This window comes from Oncorhynchus keta, chromosome 34 (genome assembly GCF_023373465.1).
Source record: "Oncorhynchus keta strain PuntledgeMale-10-30-2019 chromosome 34, Oket_V2, whole genome shotgun sequence".
Lineage (NCBI taxonomy): Eukaryota > Metazoa > Chordata > Actinopteri > Salmoniformes > Salmonidae > Oncorhynchus > Oncorhynchus keta.
Window position 1 is genome coordinate 20371696 of NC_068454.1, and position 24727 is coordinate 20396422.

The 24727-nt window shown below is 45.6% G+C and overlaps 1 pseudogene; it reads left to right on the forward strand.

Moving 5' to 3' along the window:
- Positions 1-606: 606 nt before the first annotated feature.
- On the forward strand, positions 607-11866 carry LOC118366625 (interleukin-1 receptor type 1-like; annotated as a pseudogene).
- The last annotated feature ends 12861 nt before the right edge of the window (positions 11867-24727 follow it).

Below are 24727 nucleotides of genomic sequence, written 5' to 3' on the forward strand. Positions count from 1 at the left end.
AGAAGACTTTGTGAAAATGTATATTTGTGTCATTCTCAAAACTTTTGGCCACGACTGTATTCATTCCGTCAATTCTGTTGAAAGAAGAAAAAAAAGCAAACGGAACGAAACGGGGATAAACGTAGCTAAATTAGTCCAATATAAACTGTCGTTTGCAACTGTTGGACTAATGATTACACCCTAGATCAGCTAGATACAGGCAAGAGTGCAAGGAGGTACTGAATGTGTCATTGTCTGTCACCTTGATTACTCAAATTCTTCTCTTGACCTGTAAACTTTCATTCATAGGCTAGGTTGTAGCAACCTCATGATGGGTATAGGGAAAATGATCATGTAGTAGCCTAAACCTATCAATGTTACATTGAACTGGATGAATGGAATATGAATGACAGTCATCCAATATGCTGTAATAGAAATATGGCTATGCTCATAAAATAAAAAATAATCCTAATTTTAAACGGCACCGACCGCCTCTGGCCTGGCATGCATTACAATGTCATAGTAATAACGTAACAGATTGATAGTAGCTGACATAAGCTTGTGACAATGGACATAATACAGTCATGACTGAACTGTTGTTTAGCTTAACTAACTGCCTTGCCTGTCATGAATGTCAGTTGCTCAAAATTGGTAACTTAATAAAAAATATTGATGACATTTCTATTTTGGGATAAGTAGATGGGATTGCGTGAGCTAACTTTGACACACAGCATCTCCGATGGGCTATGCAGGACTGTAGCCCTGTCGACCAGCATGGAGAGAAGATCATTGAAGAAGATGGTCTGAAGAGGCTCCGGGTGATCAATACTACTGAGAGCCATGCTGGAATTTACACCTGCCTATGTCACGTTCTGACCTTTATTTCCTTTGTTTTGTCATTATTTAGTATGGTCAGGGCGTGAGTTGGGTGGGCTGTCTATGTTTGTTTTTCTATGTTTCGGCCTAGTATGGTTCTCAATCAGAGGCAGGTTTCATTAGTTGTCTCTGATTGAGAATCATACTTAGGTAGCCTGGGTTTCACTGTGTGTTTGTTCCTGTCTCTGCACCAGATAGGACTGTTTAGGTTTTCCATGTTTATTGTTTTGTAGTGTTCATGTGTACATTTACGTATTAAAAGAACCATGGACACTTTCCACGCCGCATATTGGTCCTCTGATCCTTTTCGGAAGAAGAGGAGGAAATCCCTGACAGCCTAGTAGAGCTCTCTCTGCAGGGAAAACCCCCACCACTGCCCACTCAGCTCAAATTGAACAAAAAGGTAAAGTTGTACCTCCATTTAAATTCAATGAACATATATTTTTTCTCACCACACTTTCTGTGGCTGCAACAAAGTGTGGAATTGTATAATGTGTATAATTTTCTGACATATTTGGTGATAATTAGGTGATTTGTAAATTTGTCCTTTTTGCAGCATTACTGTTTACCTGATGATATTGGCTTTATCTGACATTACCTGTGTGGTCTGTGCATTGGCAGAAAAAGTCATGTTGCAACCCCAAGTTAACCGACCCCAGAAAGGAAACCGTCGTGGTTGAACCAAGTGTGAAATTATGACATCTTGCTTTTTTGTAGATAAGGCTCTCTCTCATCCCTTGAACATTAGTGTTTAATAGAAATCTGGTATGAAGACTGCTGGGTAATTTAGTCTTTCTGGGCCATGTCACAGCTGCTGACTCCGCGTGTTTTCTGTTTGATGGCAGGCTCAAGGATAGAGCTGGTGTGTTCAGCGTTTCTTTGGGTCGGTGAAGGTACGGAGTCAGAGAGCTCTATGTTCTGGATGGAAGACATACTGACCACATAGAACAGCTCAACGTGACAAAGACAGCAATGTGAGTACTCTTTTAAAACATGTAGTATACACTGTATCTCAGTATGTATCTTTTTAGAGATGTGTTTGTGTGTGAGTTTGTGTGCATGTGAGCGAGAGTTTGTGTGTGTGTATAGAGCTCTGTCCTACACTGACTGTGACCATCTCACTCTGTCACCATCTGACCCTCAGCCTTTTTTGGAGTAGTGGGGTCTATGGCCAGTCCACTCTGAGGTCCGTTCTGAATTCCTGAATTCCTCAATGTGCCTATCAGCTGCGTCGCCAGGAATGTCCTGGGTCGGGACATAGAACTGCTACTACTCCAACCAGGTAGGACCCCAAACACACTCCTTAGTAACATGAAAGACTTCAAATCGCCCATAAGAGTCTGTTTGAACAGGATGTTGGCCTTGCCATTTGTGAGAGATTTGATGTAAGGTGCTGTTATTGTAACGTAGGAGACTCTGCTAGCTAGCCAACAGCTAACAGCTAACAGCTAGCCAACGTCTACTGTTTCGAATTCAATCACCGGTCAGGTAGTGTCACATTTTCATTTCATTACAGTACAACGGTTTGATTTGTTTGATCGTAGCTAGCTACATAGCCGTCTTTGTTTCAAAGATAATTGTGTAGTCTAGAGCGATTTCCTAGGTTAGCTAGCCAGCTATTGTCGTTCTTTTAACGCAACGTAACGTAAACAACACTGCTAGCTAGCCAGCTAGCCCCCCATATAGTAGCACTGTAGAAACTATTACACTCAACGGAACGACTTGATTAGTGTAGTGTCAACAACGCAGCCACTGCCAGCTAGCCTACTTTAGCAGTACTGTATCATTTTAATCATTTTAGTCAATAAGATTCTTGCTACGTAAGCTTAACTTTCTGAACATTCGTGACGTGTAGTCCACTTGTCATTCCAATCTCCTTGCATTAGCGTAGCCTTTTCTGTAGCCTGTCAACTATGTGTCTGTCTATCCCTGTTCTCTCCTCTCTGCACAGACCATACAAACGCTCCACACCGCGTGGCCGCGACCACCCTAATCTGGTGGTCCCAGCGCGTACGACCCACGTGGAGTTCCAGGTCTCCGGTAGCCTCTGGAACTGCCGATCTGCGGCCAACAAGGCAGAGTTCATCTCAGCCTATGCCTCCCTCCAGTCCCTTGACTTCTTGGCACTGACGGAAACATGGATCACCACAGATAACACTGCTACTCCTACTGCTCTCTCCTCGTCCGCCCACGTGTTCTCGCACACCCCGAGAGCTTCTGGTCAGCGGGGTGGTGGCACCGGGATCCTCATCTCTCCCAAGTGGTCTTTCTCTCTTTCTCCCCTTACCCATCTGTCTATCGCCTCCTTTGAATTCCATGCTGTCACAGTTACCAGCCCTTTCAAGCTTAACATCCTTATCATTTATCGCCCTCCAGGTTCCCTCGGAGAGTTCATCAATGAGCTTGATGCCTTGATAAGCTCCTTTCCTGAGGACGGCTCACCTCTCACAGTTCTGGGCGACTTTAACCTCCCCACGTCTACCTTTGACTCATTCCTCTCTGCCTCCTTCTTTCCACTCCTCTCCTCTTTTGACCTCACCCTCTCACCTTCCCCCTACTCACAAGGCAGGCAATACGCTTGACCTCATCTTTACTAGATGCTGTTCTTCCACTAACCTCATTGCAACTCCCTCCAAGTCTCCGACCACTACCTTGTATCCTTTTCCCTCTCGCTCTCATCCAACACTTCCCACACTGCCCCTACTCGGATGGTATCGCGCCGTCCCAACCTTCGCTCTCTCTCCCCGCTACTCTCTCCTCTTCCATCCTATCATCTCTTCCCTCTGCTCAAACTTTCTCCAACCTATCTCCTGATTCTGCCTCCTCAACCCTCCTCTCCTCCCTTACTGCATCCTTTGACTCCCTATGTCCCCTATCCTCCAGGCCGGCTCGGTCCTCCCCTCCCGCTCCGTGGCTCGACGACTCCTTGCGAGCTCACAGAACAGGGCTCCGGGCAGCCGAGCGGAAATGGAGGAAAACTCGCCTCCCTGCGGACCTGGCATCCTTTCACTCCCTCCTCTCTACATTTTCCTCCTCTGTCTCTGCTGCTAAAGCCACTTTCTACCATTCTAAATTCCAAGCATCTGCCTCTAACCCTAGGAAGCTCTTTGCCACCTTCTCCTCCCTCCTGAATCCTCCCCCCTCCTCCTCTCTGCAGATGACTTCGTCAACCATTTTGAAAAGAAGGTCGACGACATCCGATCCTCGTTGCTAAGTCAAACGACACCGCTGGTTCTGCTCACACTGCCCTACCCTATGCTCTGACCTCTTTCTCCCCTCTCTCTCCAGATGAAATCTCGCGTCTTGTGACGGCCGGCCGCCCAACAACCTGCCCGCTTGACCCTATCCCCTCCTCTCTTCTCCAGACCATTTCCGGAGACCTTCTCCCTTACCTCACCTCGCTCATCAACTCATCCCTGACCGCTGGCTACGTCCCTCCCGTCTTCAAGAGAGCGAGAGTTGCACCCCTTCTGAAAACCTACACTCGATCCCTCCGATGTCAACAACTACAGACCAGTATCCCTTCTCTCTTTTCTCTCCAAAACTCTTGAGCGTGCCGTCCTTGGCCAGCTCTACCGCTATCTCTCTCAGAATGACCTTCTTGATCCAAATCAGTCAGGTTTCAAGACTAGTCATTCAACTGAGACTGCTCTTCTCTGTATCACGGAGGCGCTCCGCACTGCTAAAGCTAACTCTCTCTCCTCTGCTCTCATCCTTCTAGACCTATCGGCTGCCTTCGATACTGTGAACCATCAGATCCTCCTCTCCACCCTCTCCAAGTTGGGCATCTCCGGCGCGGCCCACGCTTGGATTGCGTCCTACCTGACAGGTCGCTCCTACCAGGTGGCGTGGCGAGAATCTGTCTCCTCACCACGCGCTCTCACCACTGGTGTCCCCCAGGGCTCTGTTCTAGGCCCGCTCTTATTCTCGCTATACACCAAGTCACTTGGCTCTGTCATAACCTCACATGGTCTCTCCTATCATTGCTATGCAGACGACACACAATTAATCTTCTCCTTTCCCCCTTCTGATGACCAGGTGGCGAATCGCATCTCTGCATGTCTGGCAGACATATCAGTGTGGATGACGGATCACCACCTCAAGCTGAACCTCAGCAAGACGGAGCTCCTCTTCCTCCCGGGAAGGACTGCCCGTTCCATGATCTCGCCATCACGGTTGACAACTCCATTGTGTCCTCCTCCCAGAGCGCTAAGAACCTTGGCGTGATCCTGGACAACACCCTGACGTTCTCAACTAACATCAAGGCGGTGTCCCGTTCCTGTAGGTTCATGCTCTACAACATCCGCAGAGTACGACCCTGCCTCACACAGGAAGCGGCGCAGGTCCTAATCCAGGCACTTGTCATCTCCCGTCTTGATTACTGCAACTCGCTGTTGGCTGGGCTCCCTGCCTGTGCCATTAAACCCTACAACTCATCCAGAACGCCGCAGCCCGTCTGGTGTTCAACCTTCCCAAGTTCTCTCACGTCACCCCGCTCCTCCGCTCTCTCCACTGGCTTCCAGTTGAAGCTCGCATCCGCTACAAGACCATGGTGCTTGCCTACGGAGCTGTGAGGGGAATGGCACCTCAGTACCTCCAGGCTCTGATCAGGCCCTACACCCAAACAAGGGCACTGCGTTCATCCACCTCTGGCCTGCTCGCCTCCCTACCACTGAGGAAGTACAGTTCCCGCTCAGCCCAGTCAAAACTGTTCGCTGCTCTGGCCCCCAATGGTGGAACAAACTCCTCACGACGCCAGGACAGCGGAGTCAATCACCACCTTCCGGAGACACCTGAAACCCCACCTCTTCAAGGAATACCTAGGATAGGGTAAGTAATCCTTCTCACCCCCAAAAAAAAGATTTAGATGCAAGTGGCTGTTCCACTGGATGTCATAAGGTGTATGCACCAATTTGTAAGTCGCTCTGGATAAGAGCGTCTGCTAAATGACTTAAATGTAATGTAAATGTTGTAACAGTAGCTTAGACTCGTAGCTACTGTCTGTCAGCACAGAATGTGATACCATTATATCTCACTTCCTTCCCTTTTAGCCATTCACAGTGGTTTCTACACGTGCATGTGTCTCTGCCTGGTATTTTCTATGGCTGTAAAGTGGACCTGGTGTTGGCCTATAGGAAACTGAACAACCTTGTGCCCAAAAATAGGAGTAAACGTAGAAATCTCCCATGGTCACAAAAGATTCCTGGGGCCTCGATAATCAATATTGTGTAGAAATTATTCCAAAAATACTACTTACGAACGGAATTTAGAGAATGTTCATATGCATAGAAAAAGTGTGATTTATCAAACAATCCTATGAGTGTCATACACACATCAGTATAAAATAACCATTGATAAATATCAATTGTTCTCAGCCTCAGTGCTTGTGCACAACCTTGGCTATTTGCATTTCAAAATGCTCCTAATTAATCATATATGGTCAAAAATCATCCCTTTAAAGCCAGAGGGGAATATACAACGCCATACCATGTAATACAAAAAAATGCTGAGAAATAAAACTTAACCGAAAGTGAAATTGGGGTGCTAGTGTCAAATCTAGTACAACCAAAAGGTTTTATTCGGCTGGCTCAGTTCACCAGTAAAAAAAGAGTACCATTCAGATAATTCAAGTTGCTTTAGCAATGGCAAATATACTTCAAAGCAAACTATCCTCGACAGCTCCCTCCTGTAGGCTTATAGGCCAACATTTCTGTTCTGACGAATGAACGAGTCATGCGTTCCACCTTGCCACTAACCAGCAGTGTCTTTTACGCATCACATGACCTATCGCCTGCACATTAAGAGTGGAAGATTTTCATTTCTGGAAGGTTCTTTTATGGAGATGGTGATGCCGCCCAGTTGCGACTTGTCATTCAGGGCAGGTGGGGCAGAGCCAAAATGCTTTGGTTTTTTGGGGGCTTGCCTGTTTTGCATGTTATTTTGGCATTAATATGTCACATCAGTTTGTAAATTATGTAAAAAAATATATATATATCATTGAGTTAATAAAGCCGCATCATACAAACATGGCCTTTTTTTGTTTTCTTGATTAAGGCAGTTACAAAATTCTGGTGTTTTAGCCTAGCTCAGTGCTTTCTGTGGTGGGGCAAACCAGCAGAAAATACGCAGCGTTGCGCCGTGATTGGCTCAGTGTTCTGTCACTCATGGGGACACTACGTCACTGCCAAGTCTAAGGGTAGAGCTAGAAAATTCAAGATACTTGGGTGCTGCCATAGAGTTACATTAGAAGTGCCCTTCGAAGAGGCTCAAGATCATTGCCCACAGATAAAATGATGTCAAATCACATTAAATCTACAATAGCTTTGATCGGACTGATCCAACATCATACTTTCAAAGTCTAGCTAGCAGTCATCCTCATGAATCAAGTCGATAGTCTACTGGCCAATCCTTTTTAATCCTTATCATATGAAGAGAAATAAGGAAGATAAATGATAGACAATGCTCATCGGCCATTCAACATAAAGACGCACATTGGATGCAAATTCAATGAGTGGTTTGGAAGGAATCAGTGTGGCTAACTGCAAGCATTGCGAAGCAATCACTAGCCTGCTATTCAGTGGAGTGTCTGTGTGGTCCCAAGTCTAAGATTAAGGCTCTTTTTTTCCTAGTTTAAAATTCTAAACAGTCAACATTGGCCATGCTGTCAATGAAGCATGATTTGTGCCGTGCTCAAAACAACTTGACTTGGAAATGCAAAATCTGACTTTAGTGAGTTCAAGACAACTGGGAACTCGGAATTGTAAATTTGGAACTCTGGCTTCTTTCTAGATATACGACATGAAGATCACTGATGTGACGTCATCATGATTCCTCATTTTTTTTGTTTTGCTCCCAGTAGTCTTGAAAGCACCATGGGTTGTCCAGGGCAGAGACGTTTGCTCTGCAGGTTCTATCTGAGCTGCTGGAGAGACGATACGGATACACACTCTGTCAGCAGGCCAGGACGACCTCCCTGGAGAAGGTACCCAGACACACACAAACACATTTCTATTGAAGTTTTGCTAATGCTCTGTCATGTTACTGCTTTGGGCCAGGATTCAATCTGATAGCGGGCTGTTGACAATGCAGCTTTTAAAGGCACTTTCAAATTGAGCCGACATATACAGTGTTCACCGTAATTGCGATCTCTGGGATTGCGGGAATATTGCCTTTAAAAGCTGCACTGTTGACAACCCACAATCAGATTGAATCCCGGCCTTAATCTAGACCAATTAGGCACATAAAATTTGCTTTCGAGAACTCAATCGTGGCACTTTGAATCTTAAATCTACTGCATAATCCCCGTTCAACAAATAAATTCCCATGTTTATGACGTTTTCGACTTTTTTTCTAGTCATGAAATCTATGCAGCCAATTCAATCACTTTTTATAGCTACTGTTCACAGGCCTCCTGGGCCATATACAGTGTTCCTCACTGAGTTCCCTGAATTCCTATCGGACTTTGTAGTCATAGCAGATAATATTCAAATTTTTGGGGACTGTAATATTCACATGGAAAAGTCCACAGACCCACTTCAAAAGGCTTTCGGAGAAATCATCGACTCAGTGGGTTTTGTCGACGATGTCTCTGGACCTACTCACTGTCACAGTCATACTCTCGACCTAGTTTTGTCCCATGGAATAAATGTTGTGGATCTTAATGTTTTTCCTCATAATCCTGGACTATCGGACCACCATTTTATTAAGTTTGAAATTGCAACAAATAATCTGCTCAGACCCCAACCAAGGAGCATCAAAAGTCATGTTATAAATTCATAGACAACACAAAGATTCCTTGATGCCCTTCCAGACTCCCTCTGCCTACCCAAGGATGTCAGAGGACAAAAATCAGTTAACCACATAACTGAGGAACTCAATTTAACCTTGCGCAATACCCTAGATGCAGTTGCACCACTAAAAACTAAAACCATTTCTCATGAGAAACTAGCTCCCTGGTATACAGAAAATACCCAAACTCCTCTTTAAATCTGCGTATTCCTTCAAAGCTCGTTGTCCTGAGTCTGCACAACTCTGCTATACTATATCTCTTAACACAATGATGAAAATAATCATGGCCTCTAAACCTTCAAGCTGCATACTGGACCCTATTCCAACTAAACTACTGAAAGAGCTTCTTCCTGTGCTTGGCCCTCCTATGTTGAACATAATAAACAGTGCTCTATCCATCGGATGTGTACCAAACTCACTAAAAGTGGCAGTAATAAAGCCTCTCTTGAAAAAGCCAAACCTTGACCCAGAAAATATAAAAAACTATCGGCCTATATCGAATCTCCCATTCCTCTCAAAAATATTAGAACAGGCTGTTGCGCAGCAACTCACTGCCTTCCTGACGACAAACAATGTATACGAAATGCTTCAGTCTGGTTTTAGACCCCATCATAGCACTGAGACTGCAGTTGTGAAGGTGGTAAATGACCTTTTAATGGCATCAGACCGAGGCTCTGCCTCTGTCCTCGTGGTCCTAGACCTTAGTGCTGCTTTTGACACCATCGATCACCACATTCTTTTGGAGAGATTGGAAACCCAAATTGGTCTACACTGACAAGTTCTGGCCTGGTTTAGATCTTATCTGTCGGGAAAGTTTGTCTCTGAATGGTTTATCCTCTGACAAGTCAACTGTAAATGTAGGGGTTCCTCAAGGTTCCGTTTTAGGACCACTATTGTTTTCACTATATATTTTACCTCTTGGATGTCCTTCGAAAACATAATGTTAACTTTCACTGCTATGAGGATGACACACAGCTGTACATTTCAATGAAACAATGGTGAAGCCCCAAAATTGCCCTCGCTAGAAGCCTGTGTTTCAGACATAAGGAAGTGACAGAGATGTTTGTTCTAGGTCCCAAGAAACAGAGATCTTCTGTTGAATCTGACAATTAATCTTAATGGTTGTACAGTTGTCTCAAATAAAACTGTGAAGGACCTCGGCATTACTCTGGACCCTGATCTCTCTTTTGACGAACATATCAAGACTGTTTCAAGGACAGCTTTTTTCCATCTACGTAACATTGCAAAAATCTGAAACTTTCTGTCCAAAAATGATGCAGAAAAATGTATCCATGCTTTTGTTACTTCTAGGTTAGACTACTGCAATGCTCTACTTTCCGGCTACCTGGATAAAGCAATAAATACACTTTGGTTAGTGCTAAATACGGTTGATAGAATCCTGACTAGAACCAAAAAATTTGATCATATTATTCCAGTGCTAGCCTCCCTACACTGGCTTCCTGTCAAGGCAAGGGCTGATTTCCAAGGTTTTACTGCTAACCAACAAAAAGCATTACATGGGCTTGCTCCTACCTATCTCTCTGATTTGGTCCTACCGTACATACCTACACGTACGCTACGGTCACAAGACGCAGGCCTCCTAATTGTCCCTAGAATTTCTAAGCAAACAGCTGGGGGCAGGGCTTTCTCCTATAGAGATCCATTTATATGGAATGGCCTGCCTACCCATGTGAGAGACGCAAACTCGGTCTCAACCTTTAAGTCTTTGCTGAAGACTCATCTCTTCACTGGGTCCTATGATTGAGTGTAGTCTGGTCCAGGAGTGTGAAGGTGAACGGAAAGGCTCTGGAGCAACGAACCGCCCTTGCTGTCTCTGCCTGGCCGGTTCCCCTCTTTCCACTGGAATTCTCTGCCTCTAACCCTATTACAGGGGCTGAGTCACTGGCTTACTGGTGCTCTTTCATGCCGTCCCTAGGAGGGGTGCGTCACTTGAGTGGGTTGAGTCACTGATGTGATCTTCCTGTCTGGGTTGGCACCCCCCTTGGGTTGTGCCGTGGCAGAGATCTTTGTGGGCTATACTCGGCCTTGTTTCAGGGTGGTAAGTTGGTGGTTGAAGATATTCCTCTAGTGGTGTGGGGACTGTGCTTTGGAAAAGTGGGTGGGGTTATATCATTCCTGTTTGGCCCTGTCCGGAGATATCATCGGATGGGGCCACAGTGTCTCCTGACCCCTCCTGTCTCAGCCTCCAGTATTTATGCTGCAGTAGTTTGTGTCGGGGGGCTAGGGTCAATTTGTTAATTCTGGAGTACTTCTCCTGTCTTATCCGGTGTCCTGTGTGAATTTAAGTATGCTCTCTAATTCTCTCTTTCTCTCTCTCGGAGGACCTGAGTCGTAGGACCATGCCTCAGGACTACCTGGCATGATGACTCCTTGCTGTCCCCAGTCCACCTGGCCGTGCTGCTGCTCCAGTTTCAACTGTTCTGCCTGCGGCTATGGAATCCTGACCTTTTCACCGGATGTGCTACCTGTCCCAGACCTATTATTTGACCTTGCTGGTCATTTATGAACATTTGAACATCTTGGCCATGTTCTGTTATAATCTCCACCCAGCACAGCCAGAAGAGGACTGGCCACCCCTCATAGCCTGGTTTCTCTCTAGGTTTCTTCCTAGGTTTTGGCCTTTCTAGGGAGTTTTTCCTAGCCAACGTGCTTCAACACCTGCATTGCTTGCTGTTTGGGGTTTTAGGCTGGGTTTCTGTATAGCACTTTGAGATATCAGCTGATGTACGAAGGGCTATATAAATACATTTGATTTGATACTTTACAGAGAAGCAGACGACTCATAATCCTCCTGTCAGCCCAGAGTGGATCCCCTCTGGACTCCAACATGAATCCTGACTACCAGTTACCACTGCAACAGAAGCTGCAGGACCACCCTGGCTAAGACCAACAGATTGGCCTATACGACACTTTGATCCAACATGGGCTCCGGGTGGTCCTGGTGGAGACAGATGCCAAGGTAGACTACTCCTCCCTGCTTGAGTCACTAAGCTACAGTAGGAGGAAGCCATGAGGTGGAGGCCCAGCTCTGGAAACAGCAGCTCAACTGCATCCCCTAATGGCTACTTCTGGAAGTGTATGAGATACCACATGCCCTCTGAGCCAAAAAGGGGGTCTGAATCCTCAGCCAACAACTGCGATGTACCGTAGTATAGAACTTTATCAAACACCTGGGACATACTATAGCACAGAACTGTATTAGTTATTTAACAATGTGTATAATGTCTTTATATGGATATTTTGCTCTATGGCTTGGATGGCCAACCTTGGTCCTGGAGCTTATTCCTGGAGACCTTTTGCTGTGTAATTGAACTGTAACCTCAAGTCAAGCCTTGAATTATACTATGACTGTCGTCATAATTAGGAGACCAAGGCGCAGCGTGATAAGCGTACATAACTCTTTTAATGAAAAGAACGAACCGTGACGCTATATGACTAGTGCAAACAGGCAACTAAACAGAACATAACCCACAAACCAAAATGGAAAATGGCAACCTAAATAGAATCCCCAATCAGAGACAACAATAAACAACTGCCTCTGACCTACATTACCTAGACATACGAAAACCCCATAGATATACAAAAAACGTAGACAGGACAAAAACACACACAACCACCCTTGTCACACCCTGACCTAATCAAAATAACACATAAAACAGATAAATATGGTCAGGGCGTGACAATGACCTGTTTGTTTATTTTATTTTTTTAATGATTAAGATGGAAAGAAGTGGAGGGCGATCAAGATGAGTCAAGATGCAACCCAAAACATGTATCATCATTGAAAAGGAAAAGGCACAGCACTCGCTGACCATTAAAAACAAATGCTTTTATTTAACCAAGTATTTAAGCTTTTATCATGAAGAACATCGTATGTTTTTGATGGTGAACAAGCATTGGGCATTTTCTTTTTCAATTTATATGATTGAGATACCAGTGTGATGGAGTATCCTCTTAAGAAATTTGTAAATTGTGCAAATTGAGAGGCTTTTTCTCAATAACAGAGCTATTAGTGTAATGTGTCAGTGTAGTGGTACTGTATACACTGGTACGACTGGCCTGGTACTATTTACAGTAGTGTCAGTATAAACTGTGGATGGGTTGGAAACTGCATGGTCTCAACCAAGGTCTCCACTGACTTAGTAAGTCTATTTTCAGTCTCTAATGGTACAGGAACCACATCGGCTGTGTATACCTTTTGTACTGTATTTGTTTATTTTAGACTGTACATTTAAAATATGATGAAGTGTGTTGAACTGGACAATGTTCTTATTGTTGCTGTTGAATATAATGGCTGATATGTTAAAGATCATTAGTTATGACAGTGTTTCATTACGGGCCCAGATTAAATTCAAACTTGTGTGTGTATTTCTGATAGCTTGTTGTACACTGCATATATCTATGTTCCAGGAGGAAGGCAGCAGACACCTGCCTCATGTCTGTGACAGAGGTGATTGTGGTCAAAGCCCAACTGTTCAACAACTCAGTCCTGTTCAGCCATATCTCAGAGCTAGCAGACAGCATCGCTATACCATGTCCTGACCCTCGTGGAACAACTGTGTCAGGATGGGAAAGGAAACTTAACCGGAATACTAACACAAGCGATGTACCATTGGTTCTCAACTCCTGTCCTAAAGCTCCTAAGGGTTGCCTGTGTTTTTGTTGTAGCCCAGCACTAACAACCAACTCATCATCAAGCTCTGCTTTAAATGTTGGTCTGCTGTTTTGTCTTTAATTCCAAACGAATGTGAGAGTTGTCAGTTTACGGCGCTTCCAAAGCAGACGAGGGTATCTACCCGTGTGTGTGTGTGCCTGTGGGAGCACAGTGGGAAGGTTCTTACCACTTCTGCATCCAGGGGACTAAAAGTCCAAGGTAAGTAGGCTGTGGATTGATGACTGCTCTGTCAGTCTGCTCAGCGTTTGATTTAATTGATTAAATCTTTACTGAGATAGAGACCTCGTCCAACATACTGTAGCTGCAGGGTGTAAGGGTTTTCTTCTGGTGAAAGAGAGGCGGACCAAAATGCAGCGTGGTGGTTATTCATGTTTTTAATAAAGACGACTATACATGAACAGACTATATAAAACAAGAAACGTGAAAACCTAAACAGTCCTATCTGGTGCAAACACAGAGACCACTGACCTGGGTAGGGAGCACACCTGGCTCAAACACTTTAAAATAATTCTGCTGCGGCAGCCACAATCATCAATAACATTTGGTTTGCTCGGTATATCCTTCAGTCAGACAACGTGCCTTCTGGCTCAAACACTTTAAAATAATTCTGCTTGATTTGGTTTGCTCGGTATATCTGTCAGTCTTCACAGTATCTCTCGTTCTTTATGGGCACCACTAAGAAGTTGAGTTGTGAAGCGTTTTGTGGATAAAACATCATAGACAACTGTCACGTGGTGGGACATGAACGGAGAGAAAGTGTGATCGCAGAAGCAAGACTACTCAGTGAACTTGACCATATAGATAGATAGAGGACTCTAGTGTCCACAATCTGGTTTTATCAAGGGCAGCACCATTGAGGACTTTCATTATTTTGAAGTAGTCAACTAGGTGGGACTTTCTATGCGTTAAGGAAGGATTACATAATTCCATATGGGTCATCAGGATGGATCAGCCAATGATTTATACTCCTGAGCAAACGTTCCACACCTGCAGGTGGCAGTAAATCACCAAACTTGGCTTTATACCTGTTGGCAGTATGCACCCTTTCAGTTTGTTTACTAACTCATAGCATAGTAGAAGAAGAAAATTGACTACATGAAAATGGAGATGCCTCAATGGCGCTGCCCATGCGCTCACCAGTAGCAGTAAGTGGGTCAAATCAGCAGGAAAACAAGCCAGGGAAATAAATCCATATTACAACCTATGCATTGTGATAATTGCTTTGTTTGCTCTACAACCTGTTAGCTCATATGCCTTGACACAATGATATGTAGGGCTAAGGACGAGACAATAAGAAGACACAGTGCCAAAATAAAATCAACCACACCGTTGTTTCATCACAAGACAGCTACATCTGTCTGAGGAAGTTCACAAAACGTATTGCATGTAATAAACAGTTACATGACCTACAGCATGGTCAAGCAAGTTAAATGTTTCCGACATTTTCAGATTACTGTGTGTGTGTGTAGAAAAAACATGTTGACTCAGCCTACTTGTAGAGAAACGCCAATGCCATCCTCCTCTTTCATGTTACCGAAACGGTCATACACACTTTTAATTTTTGTTGTCCTAGGCTACCTGGGTAAAATGCTTGCTCGCTAGCCTAACTTCCTTTCATGGGCAACTATGTGCCAGGCCAGCTAGTTAACATTAGCCTAACGTTTACTACATCTAGCTCCATGTTAAATTTCCATCCTCTCAGGCCAGGAGCACAATGGATTTTTCCCAGTTTTTTTCAGGAGCACAACATATGAATTTATGGTTGGATCAGAATCACCGTTATAATCATTGGCCAATACGGAGAATTAAGTAAAGCCACAAGTTCAAATCTCTATCTCCATCCATAGCTAATTCAGGAAAGGGACAATTTTAGTTAGCTAGCCACTGGAGAACAACGACACAATGGGATGCAACAACTCAAGTTTTCTGTCAATGACGTTTGGCTTCTAATCCAAACTGGCTTCCCTTGAGACTTTTTTTGGGTGTGCCAGGACAATTCACAGCTTAGCTTACTCGGTGTAGGTAAATGCTTATTGGCTATTATTATTGAATTGTTTTTATCAAGGGAACATAAATGCTCGCTGGTTTCCCTTAAATTCAATGCTCAGGCGGCAAAAATGTCATACTCTTTTTGACCAGACAGCATATATGGGCGAGACATACAGAGACTGAGGGGAGCTGTTTCGTTCGCTTGGATGCATTCTCCGGTGAAATATATTCAGCCTCTTGCAAATGGAAGGACATTTATGAAACACAGCAAGACAAAAGATAAATGAATTTGAATGTTTTTTGGTCATTTTTGGTCTGGCTTCCCTTGGCATCCATGAATGCATGCCACTGGCACTCAGACACCATAATGGGACAGATAAAAAGAGTCCTCTATCGTTCTCTATGGTACACACGCATGGATGCACGCATGCATGCAGGCACACACACACACCCTTGTTTTTTAGAAAACAGAATGTAAACATTTCCTTGAAAACAACACCTCCGATTTGCTATTGATAATTCATTAATGTGTGAATGTTCTGTGTGTATTTGTTACTGTAGAGAGTAGTGAAAATCACCTATACTCACTGAGCTTGTCTGATGCTGTAAGATTACGGTTTGATGAAATAAGACAACTGCCTCAAGAGGGCACCAGAGATCAAAATAACCAGAAGAAAACCTAACCTGAACCAACTATTCTCCTCCCGCTCCTGCTGGCTTTTGCAGATTCTGCCATTACTCTCCTGAAGTTGCCGGTAATAGGTTACACGAGGAGTCAGCAACCTTTCTCATGTTGAATGACAATTTATCTTACCGCTTCTAGGGAAACAGTTTAATTTAATTTATAATAACATCTTCATATCTCAAAATCTGTGTGGTTATGTGGTTAATCAAAATTCTATCCAAATCTAAATTAAAATGATACAATCCTAAAAAGTAACTTCTATTGCCATTGCCAACTATGTAAAAATAGCCTACATAAAGCCAACAAATAAAAACATTGCAGCCTGCAGGTAGAAATTGTCCTGAGAAAAATAAATATCCTATTAATCACATTGGCTACATATTGGCTGTCTGCAACAAACTTGAAATATTGTATCAACTATTAACTTGGGTCCAGCCTGAATCTTGCACTAGCGAACTAAAATATTCCAGGCCCTCAGAGTTTCCTGTGCCAGTGAGCTCGGGAATGTTTAGATTTGTATAATTGTGATTTACTGTAGATAGAATATAGATTAACCAGACAATGATTTTGAGATACAAAGACTTATACACTGAACAAAAATATAAAAGCAACATGTAAAGTGTTGGTCCCGTGTTTCATGAGCTGAAAAGATCCCAGAAATGTTCCTTAAGCACAAAAATCGTGTTTCTCTGAAATGTTGCACACACATTTGTTTACATCACTGTTAGTGAGATTTTCTTATTTGCCAAGATGATCCACCCACCTGACAGGTCTGGCATATCAAGAATATGATTAAACAGCATGATCATAACATAGGTGCACCTTGTTCTGGGGACAACAAAAGGCCACTCTAAAATGTGCAGTTTTGTCACACAACACAATGCCAAAGTTGTCTCAAGTTTTGAGGGAGCGTGCGGGAGCGTGCAATTGGCATGCTGACTGCTGACATGCTGACTGCAGGAATGTCCACCAGAGTTGTTTCCAGATAATTTAATGTTCCTTTCTCTACCATAAGCCACCTCCAACATAATGTTTTTGAATTTGGCAGCAATTCCAACCGGCCTCACAACCACAGACCACATGTACCCACGTCAGCCCAGGACCTCCATATCCGGTTTCTTCACCTGCGGTATCGTCTGAGGCAGTGTTGAGGAGTATTTCTGTCTGTAATATACGTTGAAAAATGTTTACCAATCAATTGAAGCTATTAATTATGTATCTAGTTAAACGAATACTCTTGGTGGACCAAGATTTGCTTTAGTCGGGGACGGCCCTAGTAGAAATGCAGGTAATGAGCTTAGATGCCCAAATAAATTCTGAGGGAGGACCCTCTGCCAGGTTATGTCCCCCCCACTTCTAGAACCAAAGTTGAGACCCTGATATATTGTGTCATTTTAACATATTTTCTCTAGTTATTTTCACCACAACTCCAGTATTTTTCCTTCAAAACTTTCTTTTTAAATAGAGAGCCAATTTATTTTCAGTTTTTTATTTCCATGACTGATCAAAACAGACATATGGTGAGCAATATGTTTGGAACATCGAATCGCAATGAAATCACCATCAAATCGCAATACGTAAAGAATCAGGATAATCCTGAGAATCGCAATACATATCATATTTGCACCTAAGTATCGTGATAATATCGTATCGTGAGGTCATTGGCATTTCCCAGTTCTAGTAGAGGTGTGGAGATATCTTCAAGGCAGAGTATCTTCATGGCTATCCTGACCATAGACACCGTGATTATCAAGGACCTCCAGTCAGAGTTCAAGTGTGTGGCTCTCCTCTTCCGTGGAGAGTAATAAACAATAATAAACTGTTAAAAACATCAACTTCTTCCACTCTGTTGTGTACCCAGACTGGTGGTATATGCAGGAGGCTGATGGTCATTTCTGTGATGTTGTATTGATTAATGTGACGACTGCTGCTCATCAAATGATTAACGGTTCATAATTACGTGATTAAATGAATTAGGTCATTATTAACTCATTAACCTGGGGAACCATGGGAAAGTTTGGTTTTATTGAGTTTCTATTTCCCAAATTATATCGATTTGGGAATCGATATCGATACTAATATCGATTTTACAACAGTCTGTAATTAATCAATTTCCTCTACAGTCTCATTCTGAATGTCGCATAATCCGTAGTTCTGCACAAACCCGAGTCCCACCAATGAGTCCGTACCACACCAGTTGAGTTGATTATATATATACAAACAAGCTAAAATTATAATATAAGATACACATACACAAACATACAGTCTAGGCTATTGATTAGAACTTAGTACAACAAAACAGCTCCCTAGTGGGCCAACACAATATGACACGTGTTACATAACATGGTGATTTAAAAGAGAGAACGAGAGAGAGTGCACGAGAGAAAACTACACTTGGGTGCATTTGTCAGCGATGCTTATTTTAACCCTAACCTTGCCCCGAACTGCCGCTCTGATGTAATTACGTGTTGAAGGTCTCTGATGGGGGTCTCTGCATGGACCGTTTCTGCTTCTCTGATGACGCACTTCTCTGGTGTAACCTGGCTTCACCAGGCTCTGGTCCACGGTGAGATGAGTGTCATCCTCATCCAGCTGGGGTTTATGGGGCAGGGGGATACACACACCTACCCCCCAGCCTGCATCACCTGTTCCGTAAGTGTCACGCCTTGGTCTTAGTTTTTGTGTTTTCGTTATTTATTTGGTCAGGCCAGGGTGTGACATGGGTTTTATTTTGTGGTGTGTTTTTGTATTGGGGTTTAGTAGGTATTGGGATTGTGGTTGAGTAGGGTTGTCGAGCATAGTCTATGGCTGCCTGAGGCGGTTCTCAATCAGAGTCAGGTGATTCTCGTTGTCTCTGATCGGGAACCATATTTAGGTAGCCTGGGTTTCACTGTGTGTTTGTGGGTGATTGTTCCTGTCTCTGTGTTTGTTGTCACAAGATAGGCTGTATAGGTTTTCGCGTTTTGTTTGTTGTTTTGCATATTTAGTTATTTCATGTATCGTTCTATTTTCATTAAAGAACATGAGTAACCACCAGGCCGCATTTTGGTCCGACTCTCTTTCTACAGACGAACGCCGTTACAGAATCACCCACCACACCCGGACCAAGCAGCGTGGTGACAGGCAGCGACAGCAGAAGCAGCGAAAGGAGGAACGGACATGGGAGGATGAATTGTTCGGAGAAGGACCCTGGGATCAGCCTGGAGAATATTGCCGCCCCAGCTGAGAGCAACAATATCGGGACTACACTACAAATAGACAGGTGGGCGGTCGACCCAGAGAGAGTGCCGGAGCCCGCCTGGGATTTGCTGGAGCAGTGCGAAGAGGGTTATAGGAGAATGGAGTTGGAGAGACAAGCACGGCGGCGCAGCAGGAAGCCCAAGAGTCAAGCCCAAAAATTTATTCAGGGGGGCTCAGGGAGGGTGTGGCAGAGTCAGGAGTCAGACCTGAGCCAACTCTCATTTTGTCCGACTCTCTTTCTACAGACGAAGTTACAGAATCACCCACCACACCCGGACCAAGCAGCGTGGTGACAGGCAGCGACAGCAGAAGCAGCGAAAGGAGGAACGGACTGTTTATCAGGTTAGTGCGAAGAGGGTTATAGGAGAATGGAGTTGGAGAGACAAGCACGGCGGCGCAGCAGGAAGCCCAAGAGTCAAGTGAGGAGCCAAGGAGGAGACCAGAACCAGAGCCGGTGTTAGAGGTGAGCGAAGCAGAGACTGTGAAGGAGTTAATGGGGAAAGTGGAGGAGAGAGTAATGAGGGAGTTGCTAGCTTGGTGCTTTAGGTACGATATTCGTCCGACGGAGCGTGTCGGGGATTTGATGGCACCTGGGTCAGCGCTCCATACTCGTCCTGAGGTGCGTGTTAGTCGGCTAGTGAAAATTGTGCCAGCCTCACGCACTGGGCCTCCTGTGTACCTACCTAGCCTCGCACGTCCTGTGCCAGCCCTGCTCTCAGGCTCTCCAGTACACCTTCACGGTCCGGTCCATCCTGTGCCACCTTCACACACCAGTCCTCCGGTGGCAGCTCCCCGCACCAGGCTTCCTGTGCGTGTCCTCGGTCCAGTACCACCAGTTCTAGCACCACGCACCAGGCCTTCAGTGCGTCCCGCCTGTTCAGCGCAGCCAACGCTTTCCTCCTCTCCTGTGCTGCCGGAGTCTCCCGCATGTTCAGCGCTGCCAGAGCCTTCCTCCTCTACAGCGCTGCTGAAGTCTCCTGCCTGTTCAGCGCAGCCAGAGCTGCCAGCCTGCATGGAGCAGCCTGAGCTGCCAGCCTGCATGGAGCAGCCTGAGCTGCCAGCCTGCATGGAGCAGCCTGAGCTGCCAGCCTGCATGGAGCAGCCTGAGCTGCCAGCCTGCATGGAGCAGCCTGAGCTGTCAGTCTGCAGGGAGCAGCCAGAGCTGCCAGTCTGCATAGAGATGCTAGTCTGCATGGAGCAGCCTGAGCTGTCAGTCTGCATGGAGCAGCCAGAGCTGCCAGTTTGCATGGAGCAGCCAGAGCTGCCAGTTTGCATAGAGCAGCCAGAGCTGCCAGTCTGCATGGAGCAGCCAGAGCAGCTAGATCCGCCAGTCAGCCAGGATCCACCAGTCAGCCAGGATCCGCCAATCAGCCATGATCTTCCAGATCTGCCAGTCAGCCAGACTCTTCCAGATCTGCCAGTCAGCCAGACTCTTCCAGATCTGCCAGTCAACCAGACTCTTCCAGATCTGCCAGTCAACCAGACTATTCCAGATCTGCCAGTCAACCAGACTCTTCCAGATCTGCCAGTCAACCAGACTCTTCCAGATCTGCCAGTCAACCAGACTTTTCCAGATCTGCCAGTCAACCAGACTCTTCCAGATCCGCAAGCCAGCCAGGATCTGCCGGAGCCAACTACCTGCCTGAGCTTCCCCTCAGTCCCGAGCTTCCCCTCAGTCCCGAGCTTCCCCTCAGTCCCGAGCTTCCCATCAGTCCCGAGCTTCCCCTCAGTCCTGAGCTTCCACCTCAGTCCCGAGCTGCCCCTCAGTCCAGTGGGGTTCTTGGTGAGGGTTATTAGGCCAAGGTCGGCGGCGAGGGTCGCCAATCAAAGGACGCGTTACAGGGGGACTAAGACTTGGTTGGAGTGGGGTCCACGTCCCGAGCCGGAGCCGCCACCGTGGACAGATGCCCACCCGGACTCTCCAGTTTAGGTGTGCGGCCGGGAGTCCGCACCTTGGGGGGGTTCTGTCACACCTTGGTCTTAGTTTTTGTGTTTTCGTTATTTATTTGGTCAGGCCAGGGTGTGACATGGGTTTATTTTGTGGTGTGTTTTTGTATTGGGGTTTAGTAGGTATTGGGATTGTGGTTGAGTAGGGTTGTCGAGCATAGTCTATGGCTGCCTGAGGGGGTTCTCAATCAGAGTCAGGTGATTCTCGTTGTCTCTGATCGGGAACCATATTTAGGTAGCCTGGGTTTCACTGTGTGTTTGTGGGTGATTGTTCCTGTCTCTGTGTTTGTTGTCACAAGATAGGCTGTATAGGTTTTCGCGTTTCGTTTGTTGTTTTGCATATTTAGTTATTTCATGTATCGTTCTATTTTCATCAAAGAACATGAGTAACCACCAGGCCGCATTTTGGTCCGACTCTCTTTCTACAGACGAACGCCGTTACAGTAAGAGGGCCTTCTTAAGGTGGCATGAGGGAAGGCGGGGTATCACATGCTCTAAATCAATGGAAAACTACATTTTTCGGACCTCTGAGAAACCTGCCTGTCTACTTACATAAAGAAGGGTTGACTATTATGAAAATAAAATAAAAGCACAAGATGGTCTACTGTAGGTTGCCTTTGAGTTTGTAAAGATCTGCCTATCATTTACTCATGACATGCAATAAAGAGAAAAAACGATCATGTTTCTGTCATTTCTGTCAGTATTTATTGAGGTCTGTGTGAATGGTTTGGCTGCACTAATGTTGGTTTGCCAAATGTTGCTGCTACTGCTGTATCTAATCATCTCCCAACCATCTGTGCTCATGACATTTAGACTCTTCTCTGGCACACACCTTCTCATGTTACACAGCTACACACACACACCTGGGGACAATGTGAGCACGCAGACACACACACACACCTGGGGGGGACAAGGTGAGCAAGCAGACACCTACACACACACACCTGGGGACAAGGTGAGCACGCAGACACACACACACACACACACACACACACACACACACACACACACACACACACACACACACACACACACACACACACACACACACACACACACACACACACACACACACACACACACACACACACACACACACACACACACACACACACACACACACACACACACACACACACACACACACGAACAGCTTCTAATTAGTTGTTAAACATGTTATTAAAAAGGATGTTTCAAGTGTCAAACTCACCCTGTCCACAGGGAGGCTACAGGCTGCACTTACACTCTGTGACCCCTCAACTACACTAATCGACTGAGTGCAAAGGCAGTTTGCAGTTATATCTACTATAGGCCTACATACAATGTAGATAGTACTGTACCTTTCACTCATGAGAATTATTTATCAACCTTTCAAAAGTCATCATCATTATTCAGTCATTCATAGTCATGCGTTGTTACGGGTGCTTATCTCGAAACAACTATGTGTTACGGCAGATGAGTGAGGAGGTGTGGAGTCAGGCGCAGAGAGCAAAAGATGTGGGAAAAAACACGCTTTAAATGTCCCGGATAAATAACATGAACAAAATACACTCAAACAAAGAACAGACGAACAAGCCCGCACGAAACAGAAGCGGGCTGAACAAACTATATATAACCCTACCCTAACAACCAAACAAGAAACAGGTGCTACCAATCAGACAAAACCAAAGGAACACAGAACAACGGATCGGTGATAGCTAGTAGACAGACCGGCGACGACGACCGCCGAGCGCCACCCGAACAAGAAGGGGAGTCACCTTCGGTAATATTCGTGACACTATGCTATTTAAATATATGGCTCTGTCTCTCAAACCATGTGAGACATCCACGTTTTTTGTGTTTGTTTATGGATAGCCTGTCTTCGGATAAATAGCATATTATTTATGAAATTAATATTTTGGGGTGAATGAATGTGACCTATCTGCCCACTGGGAACAGACTTCAGCTAAACGGCTAATTTTGATTTATATTTGGTTCAGTTATCAACTAACGTGAATTCAACGCGAAATCAACAAAACATTTCACCATGTTATTGGATTTTGGTTAAAAGTCTGGTGATAAAAAAGGAGGCAGTGACTTTTTCTAAATCAAATCAGTTTTCCACGTTGATTCAGTGTCATCGCATTGATCTTTTTTGTTGAAATAATGAGGAAACAACGTTGATTCAATCAGTTGTTGCCCAGTGTGTAACGGTTTTCGTCGGGTGAAGGAGAAGAGGACCAAGGTGCAGCATGGTAAGTGTTCATTTTAATAAACAAAATAAACTGAACACTGAAATGACAAAAATAATAAAGAGCGAGAACGAAAACGAAACAGTTCTGTAAGGAATACGCACAAAACAGAAAACAATCACCCACAACCAAAATGGGGAAAACAGGCTACCTGAGTATGACTCTCAATCAGAGACAACGATCGACAGCTGTCTCTGATTGAGAACCATACCAGGCCAAACACACAAATACAACATAGAAAAAAGAACATAGACTACCCACCCCAACTCAAGCCCTGACCAAACTAACACAAAGACATAAAAAAGGAACTACAGTCAAAACGTGACAGTACCCCCCCCAAAGGTGCAGACTCCGGCCGCAAAACCTGAACCTATAGGGGAGGGTCTGGGTGGGCGTCTGTCCGCGGTGGTGGCTCTGGCGCAGAACGTGGACCCCACTCCACCATAGTCTTGGCCAACTTAAGTGGCGCCTTTGGAGCGGCGACCCTCGCCCCGGACCTCATACTGGGGACCCTAACAGCGGGCCCTGAATAGACGGGAGACTCCAGCAGCACCGTAGTGAAGGGCGACTCCGGCAGCGCCGTAGTGAAGGGTGACTCCGGCAGCGGCGTAGTGAAGGATGTCTCCGGCAGCGTCGGAGTGAAGGGCGGCTCCGGCAGCTCCTGACGGGCGACTCTGGCAGCCTCTGACTGACGGGCGGCTCTGGCAGCTTCTGACTGACGGGCGGCTCTGGCAGCTCAGGACAGACGGGCGGCTCTGGCAACTCAGGACAGACAGGCGGCTCTGGCAGCTCAGTGCAAACGGGTGGCTCTGGCAGCTCAGGACAGATGGGAGGCTCTGGCCTGGAGAGAGAACCTGGAGGGAGGAGACGGAGAGACAGCCTGGTGCGTGGGGCTGCCACAGGACCCACCAGGCTGGGGAGACCTACAGGAGGCCTGGTGCGTGGAGGAGGCACCGGATGGACCGGGCTGTGGGGGAGCACTGGAACTTTGGTGCGCAGCCTTGGCACCACTCCTCCAGGCTGGATGACCACTTTAGCCCGGACCATCCAGAATGCAGGCACAGGTTGAACTGAGCTGTGGGTGAGCACTGGAGATCTGGTGCATACTACTCGCACCTCCTTTCAACCGCTCCTTTCAACCACTCCAGCCAACGCTTGACAATGCGCATGGTGATCTTAGGCTTGTGTGCGGCTGCTCGGCCATGAAAACCCTTTCATGGAGCTCCCGATTAACAGTTATTGTGCTGACGTTTTTTCCAGAGGCAGTTTGGAACTCGGTAATGAGTGTTGCAACCA